Raw genomic sequence first — 18,628 nt, forward strand, 5'->3', positions numbered from 1 at the left:
CCCTGATTGCCTTATTTTTGTGACAGTAAAGTTTCAGTTCGACTGCCAATGACTGGTTCCCTGCCACCACCAGATAAACACAAAGAGCTGCTCAACCAAGACAGATGTTGATTTCTCACATGAATTTAGGCAACTCAGGACTGCCAGTCTGTACATTCCACAGTTATCCAGCGACCGCGTGCTTCTGTTTTCCACTTTGCCATCTTCAGGGTGGTGCTTCCGTTTCATGGTTGGAGGAGACCACTCCACCCGTGGCCGGCACATCTGCAATGCAGACAGAGGAATGAGTACGGAGAGGAGCAGGGCACGGTGCACCCTTTAAGAACGCTTATTGAAGTTGCACAAATCAAATCTCTTCCACCATTTCACTGGCCAGAATTTAGTCAGGTAACAACTTACCTGCAAGGCAAAATATTTTTAGAATATGAGGAAAATTGATTTAGGGGGATTCCTGGCGGTCTCTGCTGCTGTGCCCTTCAGTACATTGTTATTTTCCTTTGCCTCTTTATTAATCTATTCACCCTTAGCTCTCAGCTCAAGTAGTAGGGGTGTGTTGTGTGGCTCAAACCCACAGATGAGAGGCCAGTAGTCTACTTCCCTGTGGGCCAAGGACTATACTGTCTACCAAAGAACACGTCTTCTTGGAAAATGGTAAAAACAGAATGGAAGTGGGGAGTGGATGTGGCTCAAGCAATTGGGCTCCCGTCTACCACAGAGGAGGTCCAGGATTTGATGCCCAGGGCCTCCTGGTGAGGGCAAGCTGGCCCATGTGGCGAACTGGCCCACGTGGAGGGCTGCCCCGTGCATGAAGTGCTGCCCTGCGCAGGAGTGCTGCCTCACGCAGTACTGCTGGCCCACGTGGAGAGCTGACACAGCAAGATGACGCAACAAGAAGAGATACAGAGGAGAGACAATAAGAGACACAACAAACCAGGGAGCTGAGGAGGCACAAGAGAATGATCGCCTCTCTCCCACTCCGGAAGTCCCAGGATTGGTTCCTGGAGCCACCTAATGAGAATGCAAGTGGACACAGAAGAACACACAGTGAATGGACACAGAGAGCAGACAATGGGGGGGGGAATAAATAAATAAATCTTCAAAACTAAAAAAGAATGGAAGTATAGCTTTGCCATACATGAATCCAATACAAGGAAACAATGAAATTAAGAGTTTGGATATAGCAGACGATTCAAATGTAAACAAAATCACAACATTGATGATAACTTTCACATGGTACTTTACAATTTGAAACAATTTTCCACACTGAATATTATTGTGATAGATCTGCCATTTGTAGAAAGTCATGTTAGTTTCCTACTGCTGCTGTAATAAATCGCCACAAACGTAGTGGTTTAAAACACCACTGTTCTTTCTCATCACAGTTCTGGAGGTTAAAGTGTGGAATGAATCTCCAAGGACTACCATCAGGATGCTGGCAGGGCTGGCTCCCTCTGGGGCCACGCAGGCACATGGGGACCTCATCTCCTCCAGCTGCTAGAGGCTGCCTGCGTCCCTTGACCGTTTCCCTCCAGTTTCTGCTTCCGTGGTCCCGTTGCTTTTTTCCCGCTACTCACTCTTCATCTCCTGCCTCCCTCTTCTAAAGGCATTTTGGATCGCCCTGGGCCAACCCAGATAATCCAGGATAATCTCTTCATCTCAAAATTCTTGACCTAATCACATCTGCAAAACCTTTTTGCCATGCTAAGTAACATTCAGGTTTCTGGGGCTTAGGATGTGGGCCTTGCTGGGGTCCGCCAGGCTCCCACAGAAATCATCTGCATTCCACACAGTGTACTCACCCTCTCTATCCATCAGCTCTAATCCGCACAACACTCCCACCAAGGAAACATGATCTTCAACGTTAGTGTTATATTCAGCTAGCAGCTGAGAAATCTGAGGCTCCGAGACATAAAAACTAACAGTTTCTACAGTGCAGAGACAGAATTCAAAGCTAATTCTGCCCAACTAATTGTAATCAATATTGATAACCCCATTTTACAGATTATAACCATCGATCAACCTAGACAGGCTGGGGGCCCATCAGAGACTTCACAAATTCTTTCTCTCATTTCCACAATTCTTGCAATTAATCCAGAAACTGGGCCAGTTTCCATCATCCATCTTCACTTCATGAGAAAAATTGTGCCTAAAATACTGAGAAGGTAAACCCAACACGTCGAGCCTAGTGAAACCGGTGGCAGAAAATCCTCTTCCGTGCTGAAGAAAGGAGACCTTTGCCGTCTGCCTTGGTGCGGTGCGTTACTGTGGAGCTGTGGACAGTCTCTCTCCATGTCTGAAGTGTTCTCTCTGATTTCCTGCAAGGGGCATGGCCTGGTTTTGTAGGCGTTCATAGCCTAGTCTGTGAGGCGTAAGTACAGAGCTTAGTTAGCTGCGGGAGCTGTTGACTCCTTCCTTCAGCACACACTGCTGGGAGGCTTGTTTCCTGCCTTCTCCTTGCAACCATAGGAACTGTTGTTGGGTAACCCACGGTTGCCAGACTCCTCAACTTGAGAGAGGCGTTTTTAGAACCTGGTGTGATACCCAGAACAAACAAGAAAGGCCCTATTGACTTTAGAGCGTTTGAGAAGAAATTTGTACCACCTCAAGTGCACCTTCCAACTACTTTGTAAAGAGTAATTCACACATGGAGATTTGATCTGTCTATTATAGAATATGATGACAAAATAGCTAGTGTTAATACGGATAAAATGCCTTTGGCGCCAGAATCTTTAGGTGGACAATTTCGGTTAAGCCTCACAACTCCCTTGGGACGTAGGTAGTGATATGGTTGCCATTTTACAGGTAAGGAAGTTGCAGTGTAGAAAGTTGTGGCATATGTCAAGCTGTGCATCAGTACAGGGTGGAGCTGCGATCTGACCCCTCCCGGGTCTGAGTCTAGGCTAGAGTCTGTGCTGTAAAACACTCCTGCTAACTCCCCTCACGTTCATATACACACTGCCTAGCATATGTATTTATTTCATCACCAACTAGCTTTCTTGTTTTAGAGTGAAAGTGTTGTAGAAGTTGAGAGAGATTCAGTTATTTGCATATAAAAGGCCAGGACTCAGGAATGATTTTGAGAAGGAAAAATGATTTACTGACTGCTGGCCAGACTCCCAGAGCTTTCAAACCCTAGCCTCAGCAAGATTTTCAAGTTCCTTTTATACTGGGTGGGGAGTCAAATGGTGCTTTTATCAAAGAAAACTTCTTTCTTTGTTAGTTAAGTTTTTGCCTGAGTACCAGGTAGGTTTTGAATTAACATATCGCCCACATCTCAGGTGAGCTTGAATTAGCATCTTGCCCACATTCCATCTGGATGCAACTTTGAATACACATTCAGTCTTACATCCTTTCTGAACATTCAAAGCCCACATCACTTAACTGGATTTCTAGAGACTAGGCACACTTGGATACAGAATTAGATGATTTTGAATTTATGCGCAGGCTATATTGTATTTCCCATTTAAGGCCAAGTCCAAGTTCCCTTAAGTTTCGGCATCACCACCGTCAGAATCTCCCTGGACTGACTGGTATGTAGATAGAGTTTGCTTTGCTAAATGGCCTCCCGGGGCTGGAGGCATTGCCATGGTTACCAAGGACAGGACTGCAGCTTCTTATCATCCCACACTCACAAGTCAGGACAGACAGCTGAGGTTATCTCCAAAGAGACAAAGAGCCTCCCACCCATAGCCCACGTCAAAACCTGGGAGACGTTTTTTTCCTTCTCAGTGAGTGGTTTTGGCCTAGAGAATACAGACTATGATAGATCAAGCTGTGTACCCCAACTTATGTGAACCCATTTTGAATAGGATCTTTGAAGATGTTATTTTTAGTGAAGGGGTGACCCAATTGAATAAGGGAGGGTGTTAATCCAGACTATTGGAGTTCTTTGTAAACAGAAGGAATTCAAATGTAGAGAAAAGCCACAGGGATGAGCCAGAAGCTGCAAGTCGAGGGAACCTGAGTGAGAAAGGAGAGGACACGGCCGTGTGACACAAGGCAGGGGTACAAACAGGGGACCTCAGGGACCCCCATGGCCAGCGCCGCAACGCCCAGCCTTTGTTTTGGGGAGAGCATCACCTTGCTGACACTGTTTTCTCTTGGCCTCAAAACTGTGAGCCAATAAATTCCTGTTTTGCTTAAGCTGACCACTGAGGGGTATTTTTCATAGCAGGCTGGAAAACTAAGACATAGACTCTCAAGAAGTGGGTAAAACTAAGGCAAACACTCCCTAATGGAGAGAAAAGGGAAGAAAGCAAAGAAGGAAAAGCAAAGGGCTGCAGCTAGCCCTCCAGCAGGGGTGGGGCAGTTGTGCCTCTGCCCACCTAGCAGCAAAGGCAGGACTGCGGCCCCCCTGGGTCCAGTCCTGACTCTTTCTGGCCAGCTGGGTCCAGTCCTGGGTCCTGGGCAGGGTGGCCAGGAAGGGACTGGGGACCTGGAGTGGCCCAGCTTGGATCACTCATGGATCTTGAAACTGCAAATGGCTGGGGTCTCACTGATGTGGGCTATGGCTGGGAGTCTCTTTGTCTCTTCAGAGGTAACCTAAACTATCTGTGACTTGTGGGTGTGGGGTGATAAGAGGCTGCCGTCCTGCCCTTGGTGACCATGGCAGGGACTCCAGTCCCAGGAAACAGTTTAACAATGCAAGGTCTATAAACTTTAAGTATTCAGGGGAAATGCAAACCAAATATGCTAAAAGCTTATCGAGAATGTCTGAAGTCCATGCTAAAACTTACCTAAGATGTGGAAGACATATATGTAATTCAAGCCTATTGAGAACTGAAACAAAGGGACCATTTAACCTTTCCTCTCTGTATAAAAGAAACTCGAAAGTCTTGTTCAGGGCTCGGGTTTGCAACAGAAAGCTCCCGAGTCCAGCCAGTCGTCAATAAATCATTTTTCCTTCTCAAAATCATTCCTGAGTCCTGGCCTCTCTATATGCAAATAATTGAACCTCTCTCAGATTCTACAACATCATCACACTCAAATACTCTAGACCTGTCGTGCGGGCCTAAATTCCAGGCCACTGATTCAGCCTGCTTTGTAAATTAGGTGACGATACCCAGACTGAGGAACTTCTTAAAAATTAAACTTGCTTGAGGGGCTCTAGGCTCCAAAGTAGATTTCTCCCAGAGGCCCTTTCCCAAGCAGTCTACCATTACACTGGACGAAATTATTCATTGTACGGGCCTGACCTTACTCACCCTTAGGCATAGGTTAATGTTCTTAATGCATGGAAGAGTTCTTATGAAATCAACACAAAAGCTGAGATGAACAACCCCACCCCAAAGTGGGAGAAATAAATGTCATTCACAAAGAAAGAAATGAAGTACAAATTTCCAAAGTTGTAAGCAATCTAACTCTTAATGAAAGAAATTTAAAATAAATAAATGAGGTACTGTTTACCTACCAAATTGTCAGAAACAACAAGAAGTTTAAAAACCCAGTGCTATAGGAGTATGACAAAAATAATTTGCATAATCTTCAGTGAGAGTCTAAAATATAGAATACACTTTTAAGTATGTTATATATTGTGCGTATCCATTGCCACAGCAACTAAGCTTTCAGGAATGTGACCTAAGAGGATAATTTAAAATGTGTAGTCAGGGAAGCAGATGTGGCTCATGCGAGTGGGCTCCCATCTACCCCACGGGAGGCCCAGGCTTGTTTCCCAGGGCCTCCTGGTGAAGGCGAGCTGGCCCATGCCATGAACTGGCCCACGTGGCGAGCTGGCGCAACAAAAAGACAAAGAGGAGAGACAATAAGAGATACAACAAACCAGGGAACTGGGGTGGCCCAGGCGATTGGGTGCCTCTCTCCCACATCGGAGGTCTCAGGATTGGTTCCCGGTGCCTTCTAAAGAGAAGATGAGAAGACAAGCAGACACAGAGGGCATGTGGTGAATGGACACAGAAAGCAGACAGTGAGCACAAAATAAGGGGGAGATAAATAAATTGAAAAAAAAAAAAAAAGTACGGTCAATAAACCTGAAAAGATGCTCAACCTCACTAGGAATCAGGCAAATACAAATAAAACACAAGATACCATTTTAATCAGATTGGCAAAAATCAAAAGTCTGGCCACCTGAAGCATGAGGGAGGTTGTGGCAACATAGGCACTCTTGCTTGCTCTTTGCTGGGAGCGTTATTTTGCTGCCATTTTGGTTGGCAATGGGGCAACATCTGATAACATTAAATGTACCTGCCCTATGACCCAGCCATTCCATTTCTCTGAAGCTTCCCAGAGAAATATTTGCATATGCACAAGGAGAGCTAATGCAGCATTGTTTTTCTTTGCAAAAAGCTAAAAACAGCCCAAACACACTTCAATAGGAAACTAGCTAAATCAGCAGTGGCTATGGACTCGTACACAATAGTTACAGAAAAAGATGCAGATCTTTATGTGCTAGCATGAAAATGTGTCTCAAGTTGTTGTAGAATTTGAGAGAGGGTCAATTATTTGCGTATAGAGAGGCCAGGAATGATTTTGAGAAGGAAAAATGGTAAATGTATCATTTTCGTATCTGTGCACCACCCCTGGCCTCACAAATAAAAACTATGGAGCACAATATATTATATTTGGGTGCATGAAAATGTATGTGAATGAAAAACAACAACAAAAGAAGAAGGAAATGTGTTAACTGAAAACAGTGCTTATCTCTTTGACACCTACTAGATTGAAGTTCCTTGCTAATGGGGACTTTGATCTTATCTATAATGCTCTAAGTTTTAACCAAGAGCAAACATTCATTTATCAAATATATAATTTTAAAAGATTTACAAGAATGGTTGCAAAGATTTAGTGACAATGAAACTTAGTGCATTATTTGGAGTAGTGACAGTATGGAAAGAACTTAAATGTGCAAAAGCAAGGAATTAGTTAAATACATTACGGGAGGTCTACATAACCATCAAACTAATATTTCAAAGTCTACTAAACAATGGGGAAATGTTCACCACAAGTGTCAAGGGGAAAAGCTGATTACCTAATGGTACATGCATTATTAAAAAACAAAACATTCCAAATTCCTGCAAGAGTCTGGGGTCAGAGCGGAGGAAGACTCAGTGGGGGGTGGGGTGGGAAACCAGGAGGAAACGTTTCTGTTGCTGGAGGTGAATGTCCAGTGCCTACGAGCCTGTATTCAACTCGCCCCTTTCGTGGACCGACGCTCATTTTTCCTTTCTGTGTTTAAATATCTTCCCCTCTCCTGCTTTACAGCCTCCTTGAGGTACTTATTTATCCTGAAGGGGACTAACAATTCAAAGTCCCGCCTTCGTTTTGCAACAAGGGCAACCTTGCAGGGGAAGGAAGCCCAGGCAAAGGTCAGGTTGGACTGGAAAGCAGCTGCGTTTCCCCAGTGCTCCTCGTAGAGCCGCAGACTCGCCCAGGTCAGGTGGAAAAACTGGAGAAACCTGTGGAGCAGCTTCAGAGATTTGAGTAACAATTTGCTTTTCTTTTGTGGTCAAGCCTGCAAACACTTTAACAGTTTTTCCAGGTCAGCTGTCAATGGATTCGCTTAAACAGTTGACGCCCGGCTCTGAGAAGGTCTGTCCTTTTGAACAATACTGACACCAAGTGTTTGAAATTTTAGAATTGAAAGGAAAATAAGAAAGTGAAGGGAGGGGAAATAAGAGATCCTAAATACTGTGTAGCAGCTCTCATTTGTAGGAGATCCTGTTCTTTTTACCAGCCAGATACCTGAGGCTCAGAAAGGTTGAGTAATTCAGCAGAATCCTCTTCTTAATCTACAACAGGCTTGCCGTACTCTGACAGTTGGTGTTGGGGTGACTTTTTGGGGATCCTTTGGTGTACAAAAAAGATTACTTTGGGACTATTTGGTTATAAAAATTAATATCCAACGTTTTCAATGTACAAAATTTAAAAAACTAAACTGATTCTTCCTTAAGCTTTTTATTTCAACTTCTAAATCTTATTAATTTATATATTAGTAAGGTACATTCTCAACAAGCCTATTTAAGTACAATTTGGGAAAAGTCTTTCAATCGAAATTGAAATATTTTTAAAAAGAAACCTGAACATAAAATGTGAAAATGCACTTAAAATATTTAAGCAGACTAATTAAAGGTTGTCATGGGATCCCCACAAGCATTTGAATTTCATTTATAAGTTTATTATATTAAGATGTATTTTTAAGCACAATCTGACTGACAAACCTTTTGAAATAATTAGATAACTTAAAAAATCAGATAAAATAAATGCATAAGAAAAGCAGTTTAGTTTTTGCCTAAAAGCACAACATTGTTTTTAGGTCTAATAAAATAATCACATTCTCTCCATTTAAAATCATAAATCTAAATAACTAAAAAAAAACCCCACATTTTAAGTTGACATTACAAGGCTCATTGGTTAGGTCCTTCAATAGGACAAATTATCTTACACTGTAGGTACATAAAATTTCAAACACACACAGATTATTCCTAAACATAATGATATTGATACTATGGGTTTCATTTCCATATTAATGCAAACCTTTCTGGTGTTAAAAAACACACTATAAACAACTATTATGTCAATCCAAGCCGGGTGCGTGGTGCTCCCCACACTGAATACTTCAGGGTACTTCTCGGCCCAGGGCCACGCTGCTGCTTCTTGCCGAGCTGCTGATGGCCATACGGGGTCCGACAGCCACTTCGCCAATAAATCCATGCCCTCTAACGCGTCTGTTCTAGTAGTCCAACCTCTGGGTTTCAGATATTCAACTACCTGCTTTTCCCGTCTTTTTTATTTTTAAAGATGTATTTATTTATTGTATTTCTCTCCCAACCCCCCTCCCCCGGTTGTCTGTTCTCTGTGTCTGTTTGCTGCGTCATCGTCTTTGTCTGCTTCTGTTGTTGTCAGAGGCACGGGAATCTGTGTTTCTTTTTGTTGCATCATCTTGCTGCATCAGCTCTCCGTGTGTGCGGCACCATTCCTGGGCAGGCTGCACTTTCTTTCGCGCTGGGCGGCTCTCCTTACAGGGTGAGCTCCTTGCGCGTGGGGCTCCCCTACGCGGGGGACACCCCTGCATGGCAGGGCTCTCCTTGCGCACATCAGCACTGCGCATGGGCCAGCTCCACACGGGTCAGGGTTTGAACCGCGGACCTCCCATGTGGTAGGTGGATGCCCTACCCACTGGGCCAAGTCCGCTTCCCCCTTTTTGCGTCTTAATTCCTACTAAGATTGTGGTTAACATACTTTTCTGCTTCGGTTGGATTTTCATTTCTTTGAGTCTATAGTTGCCAATTAAATGATGATAAGGGATTTTTTTTTAATCACTTAGAATTTTTATTTTAAATTTACTAAAAGTTCTTTTTTTGGGAATGAATTACATTTTAAATGATATAATCTCCTTTTTGCAAACATAAAAACAAAGTGTAGAATAAACTGGCTAAAATATTCCTACAGCTTCTTTACCTTCAGAGTCTAATTCTTTTGAATCACTTTCCCACTCAACTGTCAACGTGTATATTTTTCAAAGTTAAAAAACAAGACTCTCATATAAATGTAGGATGAACACATGTCAATGATTAATGAGGGGAAGAACAGGATAGTAAATCTTGTTCAAAGGAAAAATAGAGGATAAAGGATAATATAAACATTGAAAAAATATATTGGAATGAGATTGCTAGATTAGAAATAAAACTGGTTAATATTCTACAGGTTAATAAAACATATCTTTGGGGTTGTCTTTTCTATCAGACAAAAAACTACCAGTTAACGTGTAACTTCATAGAGTGTAAAACTTTACACAATAGTGGATCGCAAGTCAAACAAAAGTACATTCCTTTACTAAATTATCTCTCTGATGTTGAAAGGATAGGCCGTCTCTCTTTGGCTCATTTTCAAGTTTCGGATAATTTTTCTTGGTATTGCTATCGAAAGCATTGGCGATTCAGCATTTCTTAAGATAATCCATCAAAGAACCAACATTTTGATGGCTCTTAAACTGGCTTTACAATTATGTAGAATTGACCGACTTTTGTCTCCTGCTTTGGAAATGTTGCCAAACACCTGATTCACCAACTCCCCCACGTCCTCCTCAGAGCTATTGGGTTCCTTTGGCTTAAGAGAGTGTTAGACTATTACTTCTAGGACTTTCTTCCAAGTTGCTGTATGTTTTGGTGCTGGCACTTTTGCTGTTTTAGCATATGTAGGCAATGACAACTGTGTCATAGCTGCTACTTGGCAAACGAAGATTCTGAGAGGCTGCTGATTTTAAGGTACTCTGACTTTCAGAGTTGTCAAATTGTGGGGGAAAAAAGCATGTCTTAGAATTGCTGCAATATAGCATAGCATAGAGTAGCTGAGAGATTAAATTGAGAGGCTCCCCTGTTATGTAGCACATTTGCAGCATATATTTTTGGTTCCCCATAAACATTACTTCCCCTTTCCCTCTCCTAATACCAAAATGTACCTGACTTCTCACAAGCAGTCCTCCTCCTGCAGAGGACAAGCTGGAAGCGCTTCCCACCAGCCAACAGAGCTTATTCTCGGCTTGGTGGGCCACTACCAGACGGGGCAGGAGGAAGGCTGGGGAGTCCACCCGCTCCTGCTGGCTTCAGAAGGAACAGAGCAGACTCAACGCAATCTCGCCTGCTGTGGAATGGCGCGGGAGTGCTTCTCAGCCGTTCTCATGGCACAGCATCCAGCCACAACAAACGTGAACATTGATCCAGCCCACTGGGGTCCCTGGAGAGGCTTCTCAGGTCTGGAAGGGACTGCCCGGGGGCTGCAGCCACTCAATCCTACCTGACCTCCCCAAAGCTGAAGGGCCAGCGCCTGTGCCCCGAAACCCCCAGGAGCCCAGGACGTGCTGCCGCAGCGCGTTGGCCAGCTCTGGCCCGGGGTGCAGTACTGAGTGTGGACTGAGAGCAAAACCCCACGACGAGAAACAGAGCAGGCTGTGCTCTTGTGAAAGAACGGCATGATTTCTGTCTATTGGAAGAAATGAGTAACCAAGCTTTCGCAATTAGTACTCAGAATTCAACTGCGGCGTGGTCTACAACTACTCCCACTGCCTCAGATGGGCACAGAAAATGTTGACTCTGCTGCTCTCTGGCAGATGTGATCTTCCTCATGAGTCTGTACGACTGGGTAACAGGAAAAGCAAACTAAACAACGCTCACTATGATCTGGTAAGTGTAGTCTGTTTGCAATAAACTCTCCTAGTTTAGACAAATGCTCAGTCCAATTAGCAGAAACCCTTCCTCCTCCTTTTTTTTTTTTTAAAATTATTTACTTCTCTCCCCTTTTCCCCCCACCCCAACCCCTGTTGTCTGTTCTCTGTGTCCATTTGCTGCATGTTCTTCTTTTGTCTGCTTTCTGCTGTTGTCAGTGGCAAGGGAATCTGTCTTTTTTTTGTTGCGTCATCTTGTTGTGTTAGCTCTCTGTGTGTGCGGCGCCACTCCTGGCAGGCTGCACTTTTTTTTGCGCTGGGCGGCTCTCCTTATGGGGTGCATTCCTTGCGCGTGGGGCTCCCCTATGCGGGGACACCCCTGTGTGGCAGGGCACTCCTTGCATGCATCAGCACTGCATGTGGGCCAGCTCCACACGGGTCAAGGAGGCCCGGGGTTTGAACCGCGGACCTCCCATGCGGTAGATGGACACCCTATCAATTGGGCCAAGTCTGCTTCCCTGCCCCTCCTTTTTAAAAAACACATGCCTGGTGCAACAAGCAATGCGAGCTCCACATTTCCACCCAACCCTCAGGTAACTGCTGTTAGCAGTATCCTCCCAAACACGTTCTCTGCAGGTGTGCAAATGTAAACAACTCGTACACATACACGTTAGTTTTTTTCCTCATTAAAAATTGGAAACACAATATGCATCATATTCTATAATATTTATTTTGTAATCACTCAGGTCAGATCATCCAGGACGTGCTTGAGAGACAGAGTGCCACAACAATTGGGCTGGGACCCCAGGCCTAAACCGATGAAGTCTGAGCACACTAACTGTGGCTTATGCTTAACTAAGGCAGTGGAACGGTCAGGTCCATTTTTGTCCTCTGCTAGACTAGGTGACACAGGGGCCGGCTGGGTGGGCCGCTGCCTGCACTAGGTCCTCTGATCTGCGTGGTCTCGCCTGGCCTTCTGGGGTGATGCTGAACCCCTGCTGGAATCTGGGGTCCAGGCCATTTTTCGGATCTTCATGTCTGAACTCACCACTGCCTTGCGGAGCAGAGCTGGGGTCTCTGCTGGCTGGCGGCACCGTCGACAAGCAGGAACTGTTGGGACCCTAGTGTGCCACACGTGGCCCTGGAAGAGGAGCCCTGCTGTGGGTGCATCTCCCACCCATGTGCCACGAGCACCTCTGTGCCATTGCTGGGCACCATGTAGGGTGCAGTGCTGGGCTGAAGGCCCACCAAGGACCTAAAATCCCACTTCCTCTGCCAGACGTGTGGCCTACCCACCGATGTGGGTGTTTCGAGGTCCCTCTCCTCCTGCTAAAGGGACGGCCCTTGGAGAGGGTGGCCTGAAGCTCCAGGGTCTTCTCCTTAACCTCTCTCTCCCCCCTTCCTCCAGCAGGGGGTCTCCAGGCTTTTCATTTCTGCCATATCACAGCATCTTTCTGCCTGAGGATTACAGTCCAGCGGCTCAGCTGTCACTGAAGGACAGGGGTATTCTTTCTCCTTGCCTGGAAAAGTCTCTGTGATCTATGATGTCTAATTTGGGTTTTGACCTGCCGACTAAAAGAACTGAGGAAAATATGCCTCTCAACAGCATTCTGCTTTCAAGCTGACGACTTCACAGCTGACGCAGCTGGCATTCTGGTTTGTCCGTCCAAGCTCAGGAAAGATGCCACCACTTGGGTCAGCGGCGGCCTTTCCCCTGACGTGCCCGAGTCGGGTTTGTCGAAGGGCAGGAAGATTTGGGGTGGTTACGACCGAGATGACAGCGCCAGCGGGGAGGGCCCGGCCCAGCCCGGTCTTCGGCTGCTGCGTGGGTGCCCAATTGCCTCTGGGCCCAGAGCAAGGACAGTAGGAAAGAAAAGTGAGAAAGGGGGCTCCCGCCTCCCACACACAACTGCTACTGCTACAGCTCATCAAAACAAGAGTCTAAACAGTTGCTGGAAAGTACCGTGCGTGCTCCTTCACGGAACAGCCACAGAGAGGAAAAAGGGCTATCGGGAGTGCGAGGAACACGGGGCACCAGGCAGGTGTCTCCCACAGGTTTTCTTTCCTCTGTGCCCCTTCTAGCTTGCCTCTCCCACCTCCCCCGAATTCTCCACCTTCCTCCAGTGTCGTGGAGAACGAAGGTCTATTCCCAACACTGCGCCGCGGTGCTTCCAGCAAAGGGAAGGCGGAGGAGCAGGTGAGGGCAGGCAGGGAGTGGAGGAGCGCGGGATGGCGCGCAGCCAGGCGGCTCCCGGCGCAGCGCTGGGGCGATGCGTGGCGCCCGACTTACCTCCAGTCATGGTTTCCTCTCCTGCGAACGGGAATGCATCGTCGGCTTCAGGGGCTGTCGTGCTGATTAAACATGATCCCGGGCAGGAAGGCAGAGATCCCTGGGGGATCGGCGACATTTTAGCTTTTTCTGGGCCCCTGCCTGTGTCGTTTCAGGAAGAGTTTACATGAATTCCTGGGAATGATTTCCTATGGCGGAGTTGGGTCATGCGAGAAACCTAGTCAACCGCAAAGACCTGGCGAGCTGAAAGCCCCGTTGGAATCTCCGAGTAACAGTGCCACCTTGGGCAAACTGTGCAGCGCCCTGGGTGCTGGCTCCTCATCCGTCAGCGAGGCTGAGGAGCGGAGTGGCTCTGAGGTCCCCTCCGCTGTCACTTGCTTGGACTTCTAATAATGTCTACGGAGGCAGCGGGCTGGTGTTGTTTCCTTTCTAATATTCACCGGCCAGCGGTTTGACCACTGATTCCTATTTTTCTTAATAACTTTTTTTTTTGGTTAGAGAAGTTGTAGGTTTACAGAACATGTAATACATACAATATATAAAACATAGGGTTCCCATATACCACCCTATTATTAACACCTTGCATTAGTGTGGGACATTTTTTATAATTCATGAAAGAACATTTTTATAATTGTACTATTAACTGTAGTCCACCGTTTACCCTAGGGCTTACTGTGTTGTACAGTCCTGTGTTTTTCCTTTTAATTTTTATCCTAGTAACATGAATTTGAGCTAAAATTTCCCCTCTTAACCACATTCATGAATGTAATTCAGGGCCGTTAGCTATATTCACAGTGTTGACCACTGACTCTTGATTTCTGTTGTGTACAGAGTATCGGGACCCCTCACGCCAGCCACCAGACTAACTTCCAGAGGCAGAACACTGCAACTTCCCTGCACACCCCTAAGAGAGGAGATGCTAAGGAGAGCTGCGTGGAGCCGGCTGAAAGATGAGCCCAGCGGGTCTCAGACTTCCAGACCCCTGTCCTGTGCCTTCTACTGAAAAAGTCCCTCCTGTTGTCCCTCCTCTTGCCGGCGGGACATCTGAAGTGTCCTGACGGAGGCTCGCTAGATCGTCCAACAACCTGCTGGAGACATGCTGTCAAACGGCAGCCAGCGCCCTGGTTCAGTGGAGACCAGGCAGAAAGGTTTCCGCTAGCCTCTCCCCGGCGAGGGCCTCTGCTGCCCCAGGCGGGGCCCCACACGGTCCTGTCTCCAAGAGGACAGCGGCTGGCCAGAGAAGTCTGAGCCGGCCCTGGCTCCAGGCTGAGAGAAGGTGAATCACAGGCCAGAGAGGAAGCTTTAGGCCGCCCGATGATCCAACGTGAATCGCAGTAAGAAAATCATCTCGGCATCTCCACGGAAGCCTTGTTTTTAAACAGGAGATAGCCTAAACCCTGCCACTCAAGGTGCGTCTAAGGACCAGCAGCCCCGGCCTCACCTGGGGGCTTGTACAGGTGCAGGATCTCAGGGCCCGTCCAGACCCGCCGGCTCAGATAGCTGGACTCGAGCCTGATCTGCGGGTGATTCCAATGCATGCCAATGTTTGACAAGCACCGATCAGAAGTACCTTGAGACATTAGAAAGACTATTTTGAAAGGCCAAGGATTAGATCGCTAACTTTTTAAGTAAAACAGTATGTTATTGTTACTTGTGAGTTTAGATTCATGTGTCAGGGACAAATATACAGAGCTCCTCCCTCTCTTCCGCCTCTCTTTTAGTGGTAACGCGTAGAGGTGCAGAAATGGAAAAGCTGAGTACAGGCAAAGAAAGGGAGAGGAGGTTCTCTTGTGTGGAAAAGAGTAGATCACGAACAAAGGACGGGGAAGGGAAGATGAGAAATGTCAGCAGAGCAGCTGCTGATACTTTGCTCTCTCTGTTTTTGGAATCAGATTTATTTTTCCTTTAGATGCAACACATCATGGATATGTATCGTAAATGGGATGAGTCCCAGAATTTCCCAGAACTCGTACCTAATCTCTCCATAATTTGCCTTGTGCTAGCACTGTCTGCCTAGCTGAGCATTAAGAAAATATAAAACATATGTGAAATGGTCAAAAATCATTTTAGAGCTTAAAGATACTTTAGATCTTGTACCTCCAGTGATCTCATGTTACAGATCAACATTCTGTAGTGTGGAGACTCAAAGTCCTTGCCCAAATTCTAAAAGGAAGAGCCTGGATCAGATGCCTTCAACATACTTGCAACAAACCAAAATCACAATAGTGCTATAACAAAACCTAAGATATCTGGCTTTTCTTCTGAAAACTTTGAAGTATTAGCTATATTGGGCCCTGTGCATGGCTTGGGAGGACACACTTAGCTACCTGGAATTTACCTACCTCCCATGGAAACTCCCAGTTGGCACCCCGTACCCTGCAGATACAGAGTGGTATAGAAGAGCAGGCAGCCAAGATTCAAGCGAAAATGCAAGCCCTGAAGAATTCCTTCCCTGCAGCGACGGCTCCTATAGAGGCTGTACCAAACTGCCACCCGCCAGCACCAGGGCACCGTGTCCAGAGCTCCCACTAACGGCTCCTTTCCTGCGGGACCCAGATCTTGGACCTTGAGAATGTGCTGCTTTACCTAATCCCCTAAACAAACTGCTGTGAGATATGAAGAAGCAGGGCTTGGATGGGCTACTTCAGTGACCTGAAACAGCCACCAGACCCAAACCATTTCTTTTTCATGCTCCACCACCACAGTCCAATCCACCTTTTTTTTTGTTGGGGGTGGGGGGGAGGTGGTACCGGGGCTGGGGAAAGAATGCAGGACAGTGTGTATAGGAAGCCAGCACTCAGCCACTGAGCCACATCAGCTCCCCTGAATTGGTTTTTTCAATGTTTGTTTTTTACTTTAGGAGGCGCCAGGGGCTGAGCCCAGGAACTCCCACATGGGAAGCAGGCACTCAAACTCTTGAGCCACATCTGCTCGCTAATCAAGCGACCTCCACTTTTCCTCCTGGAGATGAGAGGTGGGAGCCACGGAAGAGAGTGGGGTATGTGGAGGCGAGGTAGAGTGGTTGCTAGGGCGAGTGTTGGAACTGGGGTAGTGGGGCAGCAGCAAGCACAGTGGTGGGCAGTGACTGATCAGGGGACAGGCTCTGAGGTCTCCGCCTGCCCCAGGTGACTGGGCTACGGTGGTCTCCTCTGTGTTAAGTGTCTTTGACGGCGCTCCTCCAAGCAGCGGTCTCTCTGGCTCTGGGAACAGGCTCACTAGACACACGGAGCTGATTTTCAGGTTGCATTGTGTAGGGTGCCCTAACCACACGATTAGCCCTTCCCAGGGCAAGAGGGCGGGAGAGAGACGGTCCACCTTTGGCCCTGCCCAGAATGTTCTGAAAGGAGGACAGCCAACGCAGAGGGGCGATGGAAACAGCCAGGCTTTGGGGCTGAAACTTGGTCCAGATCCCAGTTCTGCCACTCTCTGTAGGCAGGTGAGTCCATCCCTCCCAGCCTCCATTTCCTTACCTGGAAAGTGAGGGAAGCACCTCTCCCATCCAGCGGCTGGATTAGACAGACTCATTCTGAAAAGTCAATAGCACAGAGTATGCATTCAAAAAATTTTTCCCGTTTAGAAGAAAACCCAGGAAGTGTCCAATTTAGCAAACAGGTCAAAGACCCAAATTCTGCTTTGAAGATTGGTTGGTTGTAGCTTAGAAACAAATTATGACATTATATTTAGATTCCCAAGACCACTTGCAAACACTCATTTGTGCTAAATATAGTTGGCTACGGGCTTTTAACAAAAAGTGAAGAAGCAAGAAATAACAATTTTTACCAGCTGTTTCTCAGTGCAAGATGTTGATAAGTGAGGGGTCCATTCTCTAAAGAGTGCCGTTGGTGATGGCTCTTCTGAGAGTGCAAAGCCCAAGCACCTGTGCTTGCCACCCTCCTTGGAGTTTTCTGCTAAAGTGAAGAGAACAGATTTTAGTGCGAGGCAGGTCTGAGTTCATGCCCTGACTCCTTTCTCTGTTGGAGGAATTCAGTCCCCTTCCTCAGGTGCCTCTGCTTGCTCGTGGTTTCTGATCCCCAGTGGCCACTCCTGAAGTCCACAGCACATTTCTGCTATTTTTGTGACATTCATATTGGACAGCCCCAGTCCCTCTGGGTGTGTTGGCTAAAACCCACTAGTGAACATCTAATATTGAGGAAATGACCCAGAAATTCTCAGCATTCCATTTTCTCCTCAAGGCTGGGTGGAGCTCCAAAAAATTCAGATGTCTTACACCAGGGGTAGCTGGGACTTCATTTGACCCTGTGGCTAATTTACGGGAATATGGTTGCAAGTCTAGGAGGCTGGACTTGCATACACAGAAACTAGCAAAGCCGCGTTTGATGAGAACTGGAGCAGAGGGAGTTTGGGGGCCTAGGAAGTCAACCACATGTAGGCCCAGGAGAGGTCTAGGTGGAGTGCACCATAACATGCCTGATGGCACGAAGGCTTAGGCTCTGTGGGCACTGGAGCCCCAAGACTTCTGGACAGGGCACGGCGCCCCAAGATAAAGGTTAAGTTCACCGTGTTGTGTTTTCCCAGGACCTGCTCTACCAATCTCTATCAGTCAGCGTTCTCCAAAGAAACAGAAATAACAAAGACACAGATATATATGTAAATACTAAGACATTTATTATAGGGATTGGTGCGCATCACCATGGGATGAGTAAGTCCAAATTCTGTGGGGCAGGCCACAAATTGGAAACTCCAAGGTGGCAATGAATTCCCCGGGAAAAGCTGGCCAGCTAAACTAGAGATGGAAATTCTTCTTTCTGACTGATGAAATCCTTGGTTCTCCCTTTTAGGTCTCCAACCAACTGGATGAGGAGACTGTTATTCTCATTGTTGGAAGCTGTCTCCTTTGTTGATTGTAGATCACAGTGATTGAAATCTAGCTACGAAACACCCTCCCAGAAACCATCAGGCTAGTGCTTGCTTGACCAAACAACTGGACATGGTGACCTGCCCAAGCTGACCCATGACATTAACATCACGCCACCTTGGCTCCCTAGGACTCTCCCTGCCCAGGGAAACAAGGGAGCTCGTTCCTCCTCTCTCCCAGCATATACACTGGTTCCTGAGTTCTGGTGGGGGATAGGGAGGGCCTCCTCCTCCTAGCATGGGAGAACAACTGAGGGCGAGCAGCACGACCCAGGCTGCAGCCCTCGCACGTGCCCTTCCCTGCCCCCTCCCTGTCTCCTTGTCCCCCCTCTCCCCCCCACATTTAA

General features: G+C 46.8%; 1 long non-coding RNA gene across 1 annotated transcript in view; it reads left to right on the forward strand.

Moving 5' to 3' along the window:
* LOC131279625 (uncharacterized) overlaps positions 1-17,341 on the forward strand; it is a 33,111-nt gene extending 15,770 nt beyond the window's left edge. The window contains exon 3 of the long non-coding RNA XR_009187036.1: positions 14,238-17,341. This is a non-coding gene — a long non-coding RNA (uncharacterized lncRNA). The remainder of the gene's footprint in view (positions 1-14,237) is intronic.
* Positions 17,342-18,628: the final 1,287 nt, after the last annotated feature.

Source organism: Dasypus novemcinctus, chromosome 1 (genome assembly GCF_030445035.2).
Source record: "Dasypus novemcinctus isolate mDasNov1 chromosome 1, mDasNov1.1.hap2, whole genome shotgun sequence".
Taxonomy (NCBI): domain Eukaryota; kingdom Metazoa; phylum Chordata; class Mammalia; order Cingulata; family Dasypodidae; genus Dasypus; species Dasypus novemcinctus.